Source organism: Passer domesticus, chromosome Z (assembly GCF_036417665.1).
Source record: "Passer domesticus isolate bPasDom1 chromosome Z, bPasDom1.hap1, whole genome shotgun sequence".
NCBI classification, from domain to species: domain Eukaryota; kingdom Metazoa; phylum Chordata; class Aves; order Passeriformes; family Passeridae; genus Passer; species Passer domesticus.
The window spans coordinates 9,563,814-9,582,765 of NC_087512.1; the positions used below are offsets into that span (position 1 = coordinate 9,563,814).

At 43.9% G+C, this 18,952-nt stretch overlaps 1 protein-coding gene across 4 annotated transcripts in view; it reads left to right on the forward strand.

The window, feature by feature from the left end:
- The first annotated feature begins 525 nt into the window (after positions 1-525).
- Positions 526-18,952, forward strand: part of LOC135290479 (phospholipid-transporting ATPase ID-like) — an 85,024-nt gene continuing 66,597 nt past the window's right edge. Inside the window, exons 1-2 of one of the 4 annotated variants that reach the window (XM_064404402.1) lie at positions 12,404-12,616; positions 12,973-13,116. The gene's annotated coding sequence lies outside the window, so the exon portion shown is untranslated. Of the gene's footprint in view, positions 703-12,402; positions 12,617-12,828; positions 13,117-18,952 lie in introns of those variants that run through there. The other 3 variants (XM_064404403.1, XM_064404405.1, XM_064404401.1) reach the window with 3 other exon arrangements.

Here is an 18,952-nt window from a genome sequence, read left to right on the forward strand (position 1 = left end):
AAAAGTGTGTCAAAAGCTGAACTTCTGTGTTTTTTTCTCTCACAACCACGGAATCCAGAAACACGAATCAGGATCCTGCAGTTCCTGGCCCCATAAACTCCTCAAACAAGCAACCATCCCACAGAAAGCTGCGTGCATTTTATAGGTCCTTATGGGAGGCAGTGAAATGTCTGACCCGTAAGAAAGAACACATTTTGTGACTGAAATTCTCCGAGTGCTGTCCAACAAGACAGATCTGCCAAAAAAATCTGAGCTCAAGGTCTGGCCGCCGCCTGAGCTGCAAGCGGGGTGCGGGCTGCGCTTCTCCCGTGAAATCCAGCGTCCTGCCTACGGTGTATGAACCTTCGTAATACCTGGTGTCACACCCGAGTCCAAGGATCACTCGGTTTTTATTTACTCAGTGCTACCCGGTGCCACGTTCCGCCCACAGCCTCGGGAACTTTGCCTTTCCCCTCGCCGTCCTCGCCGAGGGCACGGGACGCACCGGGACATCCTGGAACGCCTGGATCGCGCTGCCCCTGCACGGCTGTGCATCCCGGGAAAGCGTGCTGTGCCCTCGCCAGCCTCACCTCCCAGCCGCGGGGAGTCCTGTGTCCAGGGAGCTCAACACAAACTGCGGCTCTTTGCGCGGTGCTGAAAACAGTCCCTTCTGTTCGCCGCGGCAAACAGCTCCAGGTTGAGCACAAGACACACAACAGCCAGGTAGGACAGTTTATTCATTGCTTATCCTAAGAGAAAAACGTAAAAACTTGCACAGAAACCCAGACTTCAGCTTTTGTTTGGCTTGTTTTTGTTTTGGATTTTGGTTTTTTTGTTGTTTGTTTGGGGTTTTTTTTGGAGTTGGTTTTTTGTTTTTCTTTTTCTTTTGCATACTGGATTTTTACTCCATCTCTGAATGTTGCTTCTCAATAATGAGCCTGGTGTCAAGGTTTTCTGTTTGTAGTGCCAGGCCCAGTGTGTCAGCAACACTCAGAGCTAGAGCAAGCTGGGACCACTGCAGCGTGGCTTTGGTAAAGCTCTCCGAAGTCGCTGGGAAAGCACAGGTTCATTTATTGGCTTTCGATCCAAGCCCCTCTTCCCTCTCGTCGTAAATTTCTGAAGGGAGAGCTGGGCTTCTCCTTCTCAGTGAAAGGTGCTCTGAATTTTCACTATCATCACTACTGGCAATTGCATTTTAATTTAACAATAAACACACAAAACACAGGCCTCCATCATGGAGGGTTTGCATTGGAACTGGCTGTCTCTGGAGGGAATGTGCTCTCTCTCAAACTGGTAGATGGGCCAATTAGCAAGTTGTTCTCTGGCCTGTGTGTGCTAAGTGATAAATGGTGTCACTGCCTTTAAAACTGGAGGGTATGAGACTGGGATGAAGCATTCGCACCACTTAAGACCCTTATATAGAAATCACAGTGTTGTGTTTCTCCTGGACAGTCTTTTCTTAGCATAGTTATTTTTGTTTCATTAAGCCAGAATGTGACACACTGCAAAGTCAACTCGTGGATGCCCGAAGACTTTGCAAAGTTTTTGCTAGAGGTAGCACATCCAAAGTATCTTCTGCACTACTGAGAAAGATCACCTCTTTCCCCCAAATCCTTCTCATCTGATATACTAAGTCCTCCAAAGTTTCCTCACATCTGGCACTATTTTGACTCACATCCCAGGAGTAAGACACTTTAGCATGCATTGAAGAAGGATTTTCACCACAAAGCACTGCTCTTCTCTCTCTGCCCACGATTATTCAGGTATCCTGGCACCTGCAAAAGAAGTCCCATGAAAGCCAGAAGGAGATTTTGCTAAATGAGGCCATGGGAGAAGGAACGTTTTTGTTTTAGGTAAAGCAAATTTGCAGGGATACCTAGCTCTGCAAATATTAAATTACTTCAAAAACAGTATTGACAGCAAAGATTAAGACCATATTTCTGATGATCAGAGGCACTCTCTTTATTTCTCAGCATTAACTTGGTTGCAAAGCATCAGAGGAAGGTAACACTTCATTTCACAGTACTGAAGTAACTGTTTACTTCCTTTTCACTGGATGGCTTATTTTTCTTAGTGATAAAAGCTCCCTGTGGATCTCTATTTAGTCAAATGTGTGACTTACTGCACTTTAGGTCTGGTTCTAGGTGTTGGTTTAGCCATGACCTACACACCGTTTTGCATTACTGAAAGTCACTATTACAGGCTTAAGCCAAACAAAGATCACTGGAAGGAAGGAAACAAAGATGTAGGCCAATTTGCTGGTATCACAGTAAATCGTGCTGTTTGGTAACTGTACAGCTCTCTTCAAACCAGCTAGGAAACAATGCTCACAGCTTCACTGGGAATAGTTTGTCTCTATCAGAAAAGACAGATCCCTGGTTATGAGCAGGCAGTCGGCTGTCTGTGTTGGAGGGACACTCTGGACTCACCTTCCACACAGTCAGATTGGCAGTGTCTAGTCTGGGTATCAGTCCAGCCCTTACACTCGTGGGTCCAGTCTGGGACCCTAAATGTTTCCATGCGCTCGGCACTGGCTGCAGGAGGAGCAGGATTAGGTTCCTGCACACGTGTGAAGTGGTGTAGAGGTAAGGAGGAAAAGCTACCTGAGACTCTTGCAGCAGGAAAAGTCAGAGGTGAGTTCTGCTCTACAGTTTGTAGACCTATACCTAATCTATATGTATCTTTAAATGTTTAAAGGTGATTTTCACAATTTAAAGGTGGAATGTTCTGTTTTTGCCAGTGCTCCCAATGCCATACTCTAAGCAGGAGCAGTGAAAGGGTTGCAGACAGGGCTGTGATCCATAGATAAACAAGACTCCTTTTCCCTTCCCCTGACTCACTCCAGGGGCCTGTGCAGCTCCCTGCCTGCCTCCACAGGTGATTCAGTGTTACTCTTGAACCCATTACTTCCTTCCTGCTCCGTTCTTCGGGCGGGTCTGAGTTTACTGGGATGTGCAGTCACTGCAGGTTGCAGTTTCAGTGGGAACCTGGATTACCTACACGTTTAATATTTAGACCTCCACTTGCTTTCCCCTGCCCTTCAGTAAGAGCTGCAGTGTGTAATTTATACTCTTGCTGTCTTGTGAAATGCTGCCAATGCATTCTTTATCTGCCAACTCACTTCTTAGACAAACAAACTTTGTTCACTTTCCCATCTTAAATGTACAGATTTGGCTTTACAAGAGTACAAAAGGTACAGGTGTGAGGGGAATCAGAACAATAGTTTTGCTTAATTTATGCATGTTTGCAAGAGACTGATGTCTTGCATTCCAATTAGGATTGCTCTGCCTTGTCTTCTAGAGCCCTCCACCCTTCCAGTCATGTCCTCTAAGTGTTTTTCCCCCGAGGGCTCTGTTTTTGCACTGGCTGGGATGGCTGTATCCCAAAGGCTGTTCCCCTACAGCAAAGCCACCCAAAGTGAAGTGCATCTCTTCCTGAGCTGCTGAATTTGTAGGAGCTATTATGTGAGCATAAACTGAATCTAATGCTGATTTATATTTATTTGTGGGACTGCAAACCATTATTACTCCAATTAACATCCTTTCTAGGTCTACCTGCTGCAAGATCAATTGATGCCTCAATGCCTGTGTCAGATTTCTCAGGTACCTTTCAGGAATCTCCAGGCTCCACTGCCTGCAAATACACAGGCATCCCACATTAAATTCACTGGTTTCCAGTGCCTTTCCTTACTAGTATATCCATCAAGCAATTGGGTTTGTCTTTAAATTTATTTCTAATTCTAGGGCTGTTTCTCTTCATCCTGGTTCGCTCCTGAAGTGAATTCTTTTGCCTCTGCTGCCTGACCTTCACAGCTCCATAAATGCATTCCTTTCTTCTTTGACTCTTTGCCTTCACATGATGTAGAGCCTCCACGGAGGCCTCTTCTTGTTTCATTAACAAGGAAAAGACTTGAAACAAATACCAAAAACCTGAACAAAATTGTAGAACACTTGCAAGATCAGGTGCTGAAACAAGTTTCCAAGAAACCATTAATCCCAAAACTTTCCACTACAACAGATATTGATTAATGAAGCAATATACACTTTGGTCTATTTAAATTTCATGCCTCACCGGCATGATTGTCTCATGTCCCAGGCATTTTTGGGAGTCTCAAGGTACAGCTGTGTGAAGCACAACTTCACCACATGCTAGAGAGATTTCCCAGCTACAGCTGGACACCAGACATTACTTTTGACTTTGTGTGCTTGCCAGAGATTGTCATTCTCTGGATTGTCACCAGTTTCATTTCTGATCAACCCTTGCTGCAAAGTTGTACTGCAGGTCGGCTGGACAGGCAAATGTGCTTTTCTTTATTTGGTTTACAAACAGCATTTTTTCTCAGCATTTTTTTGCTTGACCAGTGTAAATACACTCTTCCCAAATATGCTCTGCAAACTCACTTGGGACACTGCCTTTGACTATCCCCTTTGTGTTTAATGCTGGTTTTTTCTCCTATGGCCAAAACAGCAATGTGATCGTAGGAAAAAATTCAAGTCCTTGCCTGGGTAGACACCACCTGTTAAGCAGATGGCATCCAAAGAAACACTCAGACCTCTGTCTGACCTGTTTACATCTCTGTACCACTCTCATCCCCAGAGCTAATCCAATCATGCTTTTCTGAGAGAAATTATGACTTTCATTTATTGACACAAAGCATTTATTCTGTTCTGATTACACCATCTTTACAAAGTCTTTAGGGATTACATGTGTTTTCTAGTACTTGGCTTTACCCAGGGAACTTGGCCAGATACTAACAGTCCTTAGAAGACATTTCTGCTTTACTCAAGCCCTGTGAATATTTGCTGCCAAATCAGCCTAAGCAGCTACATGGGCAGCTGGGCACGGGGCATACCAGCAGCCCTGTGTGGAGCTGGGCCACAGGCAGAGCATTGCAGAGCTCTGCTTTTGAGATGTGACACATCTGGAATGAGGAACATGTTGTTTTTGCCAAGATTCAAGGTTGTAATCATAGAATTACAGACCGGTTTAGATCTGAAGGGACAGTAAAATAATGTATTTCCAGGCCCCCTACCATGGGAAGGCACAATGTCCACCAGATCAGGATGTTCAAAGCCCCATCCAGCCTGGCTTTGAACATTTGCAGCCACAGCTTCTCTGGGCAAGCTGTGCTACTGTCTTACCACTCTCACAGTAATAATTCTTCCGAATATCTAATCTAAACCTACTCTCTTTCAATTTAAAGCCATTCCCACTTGTTCTATCACTGCATGATTTTGTCTACAGTCCCTCTCCAGTGTTCTTGTAGGTTCAATTTACATGTAAAGAGGCTGCTAAGAAAGTTAAAAATGCAGATTTGGAAATAATGGAACACAGCACAAAAAAAGAACCTAAAATAACAAAACACACCCTGGAGATTTTGCTTAAGAGCACAGTTCCTCTTTGCCTGCACTAGTCCTCATGCAGTTTCCACCTCTCTTTCTATTATTTTAAGCTGGGATATCCTGTGGTTATCTAAAGATTATCTATCTCCTTGTGGGGAGGAGGGACCAAAAATGGTTGAGCTTTTATGCTTCAGTGCCACAGCAAGATAAAGGGCCATGGGTTTTGTGGGTTTTCTTACTTCCTTATTAAGAAAACTACTTTCTTTATTTCTCCTGACTACGCATTTGGTGCTGCACAGTACTGCTGAAACCTTACTTCATTCCCTTTAGTCCCAGAGTCTTTTGATAATGTGGTTTTTTTTGTTGTGTATCTTCATTAGCAGTCTGAGGCTGTATGTCACTGCCTTCTGGAGATACACCAACAAAACCTTGATTACTCTATCAGAAACAGGAAATGCTGTCCCTCCTTATGGGGCCCACAACTTATTCAACCCTTAAGCAGCACACGAAAATCAGAAGTGATATGACAAATGGTAACACTGGGAATAGGGTGTTTAAATACTTACCTCTTCTGTTCCTGTACCTCCTTGTTTTTAAAGGGATCTTCTGTGATACTGCATCATATCCCAGCGCAAGAAATGGCAGTGATTAACCTCAAAGGAGTTACACACCCAACATCCTTGTGGCTGTGTGCACTGCACATTTCCCGCTGGCTTAGCTGCTGCTGTCCCCTTTGGGTTCTCCTGAGCTGTTGGGTGAAGAGCATGTCCTCCTTAACTCTGCCATCACATCCTAAAGGCCCCAGGCATCCATCATGTTGTTCCTCTCCTTCATAAGGCTGCAGAGGGATTCACATGCACAACTTTTATCCCAGTTAACAGGAATTCACTGCCGAAACACTGGCTGTCTTTGTTCACAGAGATGGGAATAATATATTTCGTTGCTCTCAGCCAAGCAAGTGCAAAGGAACATGCACTTCTATTAAATACCTGGAGAACAGATGCTGGAACAATATAACATAAATTAAACTGAATAAAAGCAAAGGCTGGCAGTGCTGGGATCTGGCATGTGCTGCAGCCATGCTGGCACAGCTGTGGATATATATGGCTTATTTACTGCCAAGGTGGTGCTGCAAATTGAAGTGCAAACTGTTGATTAAAATGTCATGCAGTTTTGTTGGGGAAATATCCAGGGAAATAAATTGTTTTGTGCTTATTTATGTCATATTGTGTTAGCACAGATATTTTAGATCTTTGCTTAATTACCTCAGGTTTCAAGTTCCAGAGAGAACCCAAGTTCTCTCTTGTCAATATATTAGGCTCCCTGGGCCTTGTTTTATATGATAGCTATTTTTTTTCCAGAGCATCCTCCTTTGCCACCAGGCAGAGGTTTCCTTGTTCTTCTCAAAGTTCACAGAACTTGAGTTCTGGCAGGTCAAGAAGCCAACTCAGTCCCAGCCATCAGCACTAGAAATTATTGCAGCACTACAGTATTATACTCCTGTGTGCTCACATCCCCTTTTGGGATCATGGCTCCATGGAATGCTGGTCCTGCTGCATATCCCTAAAGTGAACATCAGTTGGTCACCCCCAAGGCCCTGTGACCTCTCTGAAGTGGGCCAGCTTATCATGATCTAGCCATCAAAAACTATAATAACATAATAAAGACCTAATTATAGAATTGTAGAATGATTTGGGTTGAAGGGATGTTAAAGATCATCTTAGCTCCAACCCCCTGCCATGGACAGAACACCTTCCACCAGGTTAATCTAGCCAAGCCTTGAATACATAATTCAGTAACTAATACTAGAAAAAGATTTAAAAAGATAATTTGATATTAGGAGTAATTTTGTGGCAGGCAGCAAGTAGCCTCCATATTTTTCCTGCAGGACAGATATAATTGTAACATAGAAAAGACACAGTGGAGATATACATGCATACAGTGTGTTCAATTTGGAATTATGGTTAAAATGCTTATGAGCATAACAGATGTGACATGCTATTTGCAGGAATTCTCTCAGAACATCACTAATGGAATGTTCTCTCAGAACATCTTTCATGGAATGGATAATTGATCTTTAGAGCAATATGTAATGAAACCATGAAGAAGTAAAGAAATAAATTCCAGATCTCTTGGCTGATGCTGTACAGTATGCAGAAGCCATGCAGATCCAGGGGCTTCCCATCCTTTCCACCCAAACCTAGTGCAGAAGAGTGTGGAAGATTGTGGGAAGTCTCTGTAAAATGTGGAGGCTTGGCATGGGTTGGATTTCCTCTGTGTGTTCAACCACGGGGTCCTATTAAGGGGTATCCTAATTCCTCAGTGGTTGGAGCTGGGTTTTTTTTGTATATCTGAGGAGTGGGCAAGTGACAGAGTCTGAAGTGTCACCACACATGGCATATGTGTTTGTGGCAGCTGCTGCCTTGCAATAGTAGCCATGGGCTTTGTGCAACACCCCTGTTACAAAGGATACTGTCCTCAAGGGCTCTAAGGAGCTGGGCTGATGCTTTGCCCTCAGCTATTGATTTTTTTTCTATTCACATTCGTGTGATTAGCTTTTAACAAGCCTTCCCAGGCATCCCCCTGGGATTCCCCTCTTTTTCACTGGTGATGATTAGGAAACACTTGTTAAACGAAGTGTGGGCACCTCTGGGGTTTGCTGCTACAGCTGATTAATCCCTGACTTTGCCCATCCAGCTGGGCACGTGCAGTGTCATGGGCAAAGGCAGAGACACAGATTTTTATTCCAGGAATGTAATACTGAGACAGGAGGATCTCCATCAGCTCCTTCCAATATCTCTGTCCACCAAATCACTCAGTTTCTCACAGGATCACAGAGAATATTTCAGGTACCCAGGAGACTTCTCTCTTGAAACAGCATCTTCCTTCCCAGAGCAGGGAAGGAGGGAGTTTGTAAACACAAGATCCAAATCTGGTGGGAACTGGACTCAGAAATGAGGTAGTCTTGGGCTTTATTCTCTGCAGAATTTATTTTCTTCTGCACTTTTTTTCTGCTCTTCAGTGTAATCTGAGCATCTGAACCCCTGGCTTTTCAACGAAAAGGTTTTCAGCTCTGCTCTATCTCCTAAGGGCTGCAAAGGCGACACCTGAGAGACATTATTTCAATTTCTGGTTTAAAACATCAGATGGTATCACATTTGCAGGGGTTGGTGCCAGGAAGATGAGATCAACAATTGTCAGAACAAGTTGTTGCTTTCTTTTTAAATAAAAGAGTCTGGGCTCTTTTTTTAAAAATTTGTCATTATTTTTCTTAGCTGGCCATTGTTTGTTAAGGGTTTGGAATACTGTGCAAGGGGTGTTGGTGGAGAAAAGGCATCTCTAGCCACACACTCATCCTGCCCTGCTGAAGGTAAGTGGCACACTACCGTGTCCTGATCAGTATGACTCAGGTTATTCCACACACACTCAGAGAAGCTATTTTCTGACCATTTCCATGTGGTGTGCACTGGAACAGCTCACAGCTTCTGGAGTAACTGGTGAAGTATGGGAATACTTCTGTATGAACCTGCAGTGCTAGAGCTGCACCTCAGATTATATCCAGAGAGATGGATACAGAGGTAGGAATCCAGAGCATCCCTTCAAATTGGGTTAATTTGGAATTCCCTGGAGGAGTGGTAAAATGAGCAGAGTAGCTCCCAAAAGGCAAGGACAGCCCTAGAACAACTCGTCACTTCATGACATTACCTTCCTCTCCTATTTCATTTTCCACCCACAGGCAGGTCATGATAACAACACATAGGATTTAGTTTTCCCTTCCTCTGCAGAGCTGTGGTGTGCGTTCTACTAGTAGGATCCTCCACAGGGATCAAGGACACTGCTGCTTTATGTGTTATACAGCTTATTTTGGAGTCCTTGGTATTTTGTTATTCACCTTATAATTGTGCTGGTGTTTCCTGGACTACAGCAATTTATGACTCGGATATTCTCCTTACAATCTATTTTTAAAACAGTTGTCTCATAGCCAAGGAGCGGACAATAATGTCCTGGTTTGTTCCTTTCAGTCCTGTATTTCTCATGCATCCTACTCTGACTTTTGACAAGAAGAGGATACAGAAAGTCTCCTGTTGCCACTGACCACTTGGACTGCAAGTATAACCATCACCACTGCAGGTGCTCATAATAACAGATGTTTCAGGTGTCCCCACAGTGAAGCGGGCTACTTATCCCTCCCCTACACAAGGAGCTCCTCACTGGTCAGGACTTGTGGGGAAAGTTGGGATAAGGGAAGCATATGCTGTGGGAGGTGATTCAGTCATCTAAGGCTAACCCTTGGGAGTTTGTGAGGAAGCCCTCCAGAGCCATGTAAAAAGGCTTTTCTGGAACAGTGACTGGCATGGCTAGGAACTGAGCAATGCACTTGTGCTGTTCTAGGAGAGGGAGATGATGTTGGGTGGGTGGAAGTGATCCTTGGAGATTGCGTCAGCTCTGGGCTTGGGGGATGAGCCCAGCGTGCTCATCAGAGAGTGGTACCATCACTCATCTCAGAGTGGTACCAGCCGTGGCAGAGCAGGTTGAGTTTCAAACCTTGCAGTTCAGCAGTGGCAGAGTGCAGCTATAAGAGAGTAAGGGAAAGCAGAGACCATCAGTGCTCCCTTTGAAATATATTGGATCATTGGGAAAGCATCAAGATGAGCATCAGTAATTTTAAAAATTGCATATCACAGGGAGAGATTCTCTCAAGGACTGGCATTTGGTTTAAGTCTGCATTGTGGGATGCTCCAGGGTGTGCTTCTCTTTTGTTTCTCTCCTATCCTCTAATTTGCTCCAGTTACTTAAAGACATATTAACACATTCAAGGAAGGCATTCACCTGTTACTAAGTCACCAGACATATTTGGGTTCTGAGTGCTCTTGAGAAGGTCTTCTGCTCTGTCAGCTTTGCTGTTTGAAGGAAGACCAAATCTGATCTGGAGAGTGGGCTGAGAGCACCCTTTAAAACAGTGTTACTGAGGCTTCAGTTTTGCATCTTGATGGCAGTTGAAATGCTGCAGAGGCTGGAGGACTGTAGCCACTTTCCCAGATAAAGTCAGTGGATAAGGTCTTAACGGCATTAATTTAAATTCATCCCACCCTAGTTAGCCCTCTATGACTAGTGGGCATTGGGAAAGTGGAGGATTCAAAGGTGAAGGGGCATGGTATGGAGGAGGCCGCTTGGCCAGGAAGACAGCTTGTTTACTGAAAAAACTACAGATTTAACTTCTCCCCACCACTGTGGATCACGGCAAGTGACTGCTGCCCTGTTGCATCTGCCCAGCTGAATCTCTGCCCAAACCATGCTGGCTTCAGGGGACAGACAACATATGTGTAGACCCTTTATACAGGAACTGAAATTTCCACAAGTGTCACTGCAAGCAGCAGCACTCTCTGACATGTTTGGAAGTCTGCAGAGGAGGATACAAATTGTGTGGTGATTGTGAAGATGCTATCCAGGGAACAAAGTGTAAGGCAAGGACAAGAGAACCCAGAGCTGAGTTCATAACCCTAAGTCACTCCTGCTCTTCTGAGTGTGTCCATGTGTGTTAAACTTCCCTGCATGAGGAGGTTCAACGAAGTCTATAAGGAAAGTATAGCTGAGGGAAAAAGTCATGTCCAATATATGTGAGATGGATTTTCAGTGCCAAGAAAAAATAATAAAATAGCCTTCTAAACTCTTAGCAATTTTAAAGTCTGAACAAAACCCAAAGCTGGGTGACTTTATGGCTGGTTCCACTTGTGTTTTAAAGGAGACAAACCTAACTCTAGGAAAGAAGAAACTGTGGCTGATGCCAAAGTGGTAACAAGCAAGTATAAAGACAGCAGCAAAGAAAGTAGGAGTAGTGTAGAATGACTCGTAATCAACTAACATATTAAATTGTCATGAAGAAAAGCAGATGAAAGTTATAATAAAGAGAAAAACTCCAGAATGAGGCAATACCAAGGGGTTCTCCAAATATGTAGAAGGACCAAAATTAATCCTTGTACTTTTGCTTGCAGGAAAAAATCTGATACTTGGTCTGTTGCTGTTGAAATGAGGTGTGGGTGGCAAGAAAATGAAAAATGGCTAGTGCAAGGGGAATTTCTTCTCCAGCCAGATCTGTCAAGGTCATAGTCATCTGAAAATGACCTGGATCTTCAGGAGATCAGTCCTCTGTGCCACGTCCCATGTTGGCTGTTGTATGTGTGTTGAAACAAGGAAGCCAATTCAGTGAGCATTGTCTCAAATTGGTGTAGCTTGGAATATCCCTGAAGTCATAGCAAAGGACACAGACTCTTTTTCTTCTTTCAGAAATGGCTTCTGGTGTTAAGAGTGTTCTCTTCATTGTCACTCTGTTCCTCAACCTTCATGACCAGCACTGGAGCACTACCACTATAGTTTCTAGAGTCCTCCATACCTATCCTTTTGACTACAGAAGGTTTAATTTTGTAGAAAATACTCTTTGGCAAAGCCTTGACTCTTGTGTTACTATAATTAATCAGCTGATTAATGCATTCAAGTGGGTAGGTATGAAATTAATTTTAACAGTGTTCATGAATTTCCCTGTAGGAAAATTCAGACAGAAGTACACATAGAAATGCTAAAGTTTCTTGTGTTGTCACAATACATGGAGATGTTCCTGGCAGGCATTATTGTGAACATGACTATGTAAAGAATATGGTGCTTTAAAAATAATTTCAATTCACAGGTATAGGGAAGCTAGAAGTGGATTAAAGTTGTAGTTGCCCCAGTTTTGGTCTGGAAGATTAGAGCAGCTGGCAGGTAAATTGCCAGGGGACTGTATTGTGAAAGGTCCCACAACTTGGGAAAAAAAGTGAATGTTTTGTTTGTTGAAGTGGGAAAATGGGGTGGGAAGGTTGGAAGGCTTATGGGAGTGCTGGGGGGGTTCTGGTGAGGAGGGTCCCTGTGACCACAGTGTGCTCAGGCAGGTGTCCCAGAGGGCAAGGGAAGGTCATGCTCTCGGGATGAGCAAGCAATTCAGCGCCGAAGCAATCCTCTGGCCGGCTGGAGGAAGCTCTGTGGTTGAGTTATGCAATTGTGCTCTATGAGGCTTTTCTCTGCAGAGTTTTTGCTACTCACAACTTTGGAAAGTGGGTGAGGTGGAGCCTTTGGATCAGCTCGTAGGACTGTGTCTCTGGGTTTAAGGAGCCCTGACCAACTCCAGTGTTGCGGACACAGAGAGAGGGGCTGCTGCTGAGAAATAGATCCCTTCCCAAGTTCATCCTTTTTGAAAGCCATTTGATATGTTGGACTCTTTTACTCGCTTGCTTTCCTTTTGAAAGCTTCCACGTCGGCAGGAGGTAGGTAAAGCAAGCAGCTGTTGCTTCTGGAGTTAATTGGGGTTCCCCAAGCCTAGGTGCTGTGCTTTTCTGCTTTACTCTTTCACAGTTTGTAGCACTGAAGCATTTTATTTTTAAGAGAGCTACTACACTCTCCCTCCCTACAGGAAACAGAATATAAAAAAAGAAAAGGGGAGGAAAAGAAAAAAAAATTTGGCAAGGAGCCAAGTCCAGCGATGAAGTAAGAAGTAGGGAACTTAGAGTAAGTGTAGTTGCCGGGACATTGTATGTCAGAGCGAGTCAGCGGCGGATTTTAAGGGTGTCGGAGAGGACACGCGATGCCCATCTCGCAGCACAGATAAGGTTTGCGTCCTTAGGTGAATGTCCTGGCGCTGCGACTGCGAGCGAAGCCGTCGGTCTTGGGAGGGGATAAAGCTGCGCGTAAATGAGAAGAGAGGAGTGTACCGGAGTGCTATGGAGGGCAGCAACTTTGTTGCTGTGACTTTTACAAGCCTTCAAGGGTAAGATTTAACGCTTTCCTTCCGCTCTCTTGTTTTTCCTGCCAGTTTCGGGGTGGTGGGGGAGACAGAAACTTGTGGTTTTTTTTTTTTTTCCCAGACTCAAGAGTTTTGCGAAGCTTAATCAAAGCGCTCGGGGGTTGAGCTTTTCCTAGGGGCGAGCTGAGAGACGTCTGGGTGGAGTGAGCTGAGCTGTGCATGATTCCAAGCAGCAGCAGCAGCAGCAGCCACCCGGGGAAGCTGCTATTGTTTGTTTCAGAGGGATCAGACTGCGTTTCTCTTCGGGAACCCGCTCCGCCACAGCTGTTGATCCGTAACTTGAGCGTCCTCGCAACTAACTCACCCAGAGGAGCTGAATGCAGTTTTTTGACTGCCATCCTGGTGTCAGTTTAAAGAGTGTTTTAATGAAGACAGATGGAGGATGTTGGATCATTACTCTAAGACGTGGCAGATAACAGACTGAGCCTGTTTCCCAGCAATTACAGCTAATTGCATTGGCACATTGGAGTGTAGGGGTGGGAGCGCAGAGTTCCATGGGTTTCTGTATATATTGATTGGAACAGCACCAGAAAATAGCTGTAGGGCTGGCTCACCTCATCCACGATACCTCTTCAGGTGTGGAAAAAGCAGGGAGGTTTCAGGAATACTTTCAAACTCTTTGCACCGAGTCAGTAGATTTAAACCAGAGGCTACACTACTTTTGTAAACTCTGATGGCAGGAGTGAGCACTTACAGTGCCTTAAACTTATTCCAGGTTGTAATTGTGCCAAATCAGATTTCAGTCCTGAAAAAGAGTAGTTTTTGGATTCAAAACACACATTTTTGTTGTCCACTCTGCAGCTCACTTTCTGTGTTTGCAAAGCAGGGAGTGGTACAACACATGCTATTCCCTGTTTTGCTCTTGAGGTATTCAAACACAAGAGGATGTAAGGAGGGGTGGAGAAATGCAAATAGTAATGTAGTTCAGTGCTGAAAGATGATTAATACTAATTACTTCTAATGGTTGAAATTTTTACATCTGCTTTTGGTAAGGAAATGCATTGCTCTCTTTGGTACTAAAATTTGACAAATTTGACTGAAACAGTTAGTACAGCTTCAGTTCAAAGGGTGCCCTTGGCAAACACGCCTTTGTGTGGCACACGGGAAGGTCAGTTTGTGCCAGGTGTGCCAGGTCTTAATGCTGCTCTTACCAGAGCCTTGGCAAACACTGCACTGTGATGTCCTCCTTTTGCAATACCTGTGAGTGATTGTGACTGTCCAGCTCCAGCATATGGCATGTGGCAACAAGGGCATGGATAAAACAGGGAGGATGAGGACCTGATGTATTTTAAATCCTTAGTATTTTCTCAGATGTGCCTCCAAATCCACTGTAAAATGATACAAGTTCAAAATTTAGGGACTGCAATCTCGTATTTAACATCATTACTCCACCAAGAGCAATGAGTGGTGAAAAGAAGTTTTCAACCTTTTTTGTCATGATGCTCAGTGCCTGGGATCTATTTTCTCATATGTTGAGTTATTGGTAGGAAATTTAGTACTTTAGCATGAAAAATAATAGAATTCTAAGATCAGTGGGTATTTGTGATCATTACATCATCTAAACAGAAATTTTAAAAAACCCAAACTTTTGTGCAAAAACTGACCTGACCTGAAAAGGTGAGTGGAGGCATGATATGCTTTCTGAATTTGTACCTGGACAGGTTTGTTCAAAATTTTTTTGTGTGTATACATAGCACAGGATATTTGATGGCAAAAACTGGCTGGAGACATCTTGTTCTTCTGACTAATTCTCCTCATTTCTGTGGGCTTGCTTCTCATACTTCACAATTCACTGCCCCCTCAGATCTGATATGACCACTGCTTGGGCAGGAATTTCAGTCTGTACTGAACTACACCCCATGATCTGGATTAAAATAACCCTTCCAAAAATGATTCTATTTAACATGGATCATTTCACAGAGTCTGGGAATGAAGTGATAGGAACAGAGGCACCAAGTATATTCTAATTCATATTTATCATTGAATCTGATGTATCATATAGCTTTGTCCAGAAAAACAGGGCCAAGAAACAAGACATGTTTTCCATCCACAACATCTGCTCTGCATTCATCCAGCTTGTGCCATGTCTTTTGTTATTTTGCCACTCAAGGCTACAGTGGTAGGAAATGCCTCCCTCCTCCTCCAGTTTGCAGTACAGCCCTCAGTGAACCTTTGCAAAGCCCATATGTCATAGCTCATTGCAACTTACCCCTCTTGCAGGAGGAGATTTGCAGTTGTGTTCTCAAGCCATATCATTGAATTGTGGAATGGTTTGGGTTGGAAGGGACCTTAAATATCTTCCTGTTCCAACTCCCCTTCCATAGCCAGGAACACCTTTCACTAGACCACATTGCTCAGAGCCCCATCCAGCTTGGCCTTGAGCACTTCCAGAGATGGGGCACCCACAGCTTCTCTGGGCAGCCTGTGCCAGTGTCTCATCACCCTCCCAGTAAAGAATTTCTTTGTAATATCTAATATAAGCCTACTCTCTTTCAGTTTGAAGCCATTCACCCTTGTCCTGGCATTACATGCCTTGCCGAAAGTTTCTCTCAAGCTCTCTTGTAGTCTAAGTATTGAAACTTGCTCTAAGATCCCACCAAAGCCTTCCCTTCTCCAGGGTAAACAACATCCACTCTCTCAGCCTCTCTCCACAGCCAAGGTGCTCCATCCCTCTGATTATCTCAGCAGCCTCCCCTCAGTGCTGGCTCCAGCAGGTCCCTGTCCCTCCTGTGCTGGAGCCCAGCTCTGGGTGCAGTGCTCCAGGTGGGTCTCAGCAGAGCAGAGCAGAGCAGAGGGGCAGAATCCCCTCCCTGCCCTGCTGCCCACGGGGCTCTGGATGCAGCCCAGGACATGTTTGGCTCTCTGGGCTGAGTGCACACAGCCAGCTCATGTTGAGCTTCTTCAGCAACTCCCCCAAACCCTTCTCCTCTGGTCTGCTTTCAAACCATTCTCTGCTCAGCCTGTACTTGGGGTTACCTTGACCCACCTCGCTTCTGTCTCTCTTAAATGAGGCAGAATTTGGTTTGTGAGGAAACATCTCTTTCCTATTCAAGACCGGTCAAAGCAGCTTCTCATTGTGGCTATTGAAATACCCAGAGCCCTTGATCAAACAGTCAGTAGCCGTAAAGCAGGTGGATTGTCTTTGCAGATGTGTAAGCAGCAGAGAGACAGTTCATAGAGCCCTGTAGGTACAACAGTTTTCTGTGGTGAGAGGGGACAATTTATTTGTAGCTTATACCCGAAATTCTCTGTAAGCATTGAGAATGTGAACTTTAAATAATTTCTGCTATAGGTTCTGAAAACATGGGGAAGAAAAACATGTCCTGTTAAGCTGAGGGGACCTGCATGAGTGTTCAAACACTCTGAGAACTCAGTTGATTACTGACAATGCAGTGTACCTGGGGTAAAAAGAAATAAAATCCAAAAATAATCAAGTGGAAAATGGAACAACAACAACAAAGAGTCCAGAAGGGCTGACGCAGACTGTGGAAAGCAACTAGAGAAGACTGAAGCAGCACTTCACTTTGCCTGACCATAGCTGGTGCCAGGGAAAATTAACTCAAACAGGAAATTGCCTTTTTTTCTGACTGTAGAATGTTTTTTGAGTGTTTTTGGGTTTCTAATTAATTCAGGAAAAGGAGGCTATGAAATTGTCCTACCAAAATTTGAGAAGTACTTAATGCCACACAACAAATGAAATATGAGATAACCTTTTTCCCCTGATAATTTTAATTTTTTTTTTTTTCCCTGGAAAGCATGAAGAGAAAGTAAAACTGTAATTAAAAACAGATATGAGTGATAGGAGGCCGATGACCCATCATTGCATGTTTGGAACAGAAACTGAATCTCAGATTTAAAAAACAGGAAAATAAAGAAAACTGAACAGAGGCATGAATTTTGATTACATGTGAAATCTGTGGGGGAAAAAATACCCTGAGGGATGTTGTTGATAAATACAAGTGCAAAGATGTTGGATCATGCAGGTAGAATTGAGAGTCTAAAATAACCCAAGAAAAAAGACCTGGGGCTGAAAGGCAGGAAGGGCCAAGGTCAGCCAGGAGAGCACATCTGTCTGCACAGGCTGTGATAAGTGAGACAAACGGGAGCAGTACCTGTTGCTCCATCAAAGGGGACAACTTCACCATTACTTGCTTGTGTTTCTTTTCACACTGGCAGCTGGTGGTCCACGAACTCTCAGACTGAAAACAGACACATGGAATTGTGACTGCACTGGCACAGAGGGGGTGTGAGCAGGCAGCCCTGCACAGAAGCTACAGCCCTTGTGAGAGTGGCTTTCCTCTGTAAAGAAGTATGGGGATTAGATGTGTGAGTCAATAACAAAGCAGTAAAGGAAGATATTTGCAATATTATGAAAATAAAGGGTACACCTCAATGCAATAGGGGTGTGTCCAGCCCTTAATGCCATCATCTGTGTGCCCATTGAATACTGACACATTTTCAAATGACATTGTGGTTTGGGCAAGTCAGGAACTGAGTTTTGCCTAGAGGATCAGGTCAGCTTGGGTAGGATTCATACATAACTCCTGGGATTTAACTAAGTGAGCAGGTATGCCAAGTCTGTGTGGTGGCAATGACGTATTGGAGAGGTAATTGGTACAAATGGATGTGGCAAAGTTATCTCCCACGTCTGCCCCAAAAGGCAAAGTTTTGTGGGAATTGAAAACCTATAAGGATATTTGTGCTGCCATGATGGTAACTTAAATTTACTGCTGAATGAAGACGTTCAATGCATGCAATCCTGATTTAATGCACTGAGAAGCTGTGGGAACTACATGCTTTCCATATCAAAACACTCTATTGTTTCAGTCCTGTCATGCTGCAGTCCCACCAGAAACCAGGGTTCAAAGAATCACAGCAATTAACAAATGCCATGTGTCAGGGCTGAAGGAAGTTTCAGGTTTTTGTTTGGAAGACGTGAAAGTCTATTGTTTGTTTCATGTTACTACTGATAAAAGAAAGCTTATAACCACCTTCGCTTTGTCGCTCCCCAAAAATATAAACATCCTTTTTTCACCCTCTGCTGAAATTATATGCCTGTCAATTGAGTACACAGCTGGGAGAGGTTTAGTAGCTGGGGATTGTTTTTCTAAAAAGTTTGGAAAATACATGAAGATCCAGGGTTCATATGGGTCATGTAATCATCAATATGATGATTATAACCAGTTAACCTTTTGCATATTTGTGCTGACAGTGAGGAGCGAGTTTTGTTTTTCTGAAATATTTTGCAAATACAGCAACATCCAGAGTTCATATGGATCATGTAATCATCAATATTTTGATTACAGACATCCTTGTGCTGCCAGGATTACCAGATCAGTGATTATCAGATCTGTGACCCCTGGTGCTTTAGGAAATCTGAGTCTTTACCTCTGCGTGTGTGGGGAGTGTCTCACTCTTTCCACCATCTTATGGGGAACTCTCTGTCCTTGTTGGTAGAATTTTGTAAGACATAATAGTAATTCTAAACCATGGAAGAAATGTGTTAAAAGTGATAGATTGAGGTGAGGGATGGAAAGTAAGTTTGGTCAGCAGGGTCAAGAAACCTTAAGGTTGTGACATTGCATATTTTAACTTTAACTGGTTCGGCTTCGTGGACAGAGAAGTTCTGGAAAGAGGTGGTACCAAACATTTGTCAAGATGAGCAGAAATAATTGGTTGAGTGAATAGAGAAAGGACATCTTCCATGTGGAGTGGGCACAGAGAGGCTCCCAAACCCCTCACTGAATTCAGATGCATGCAAATGCAGCTGCTAAGTATAGCTTTGCTGGAGCATCTGGAG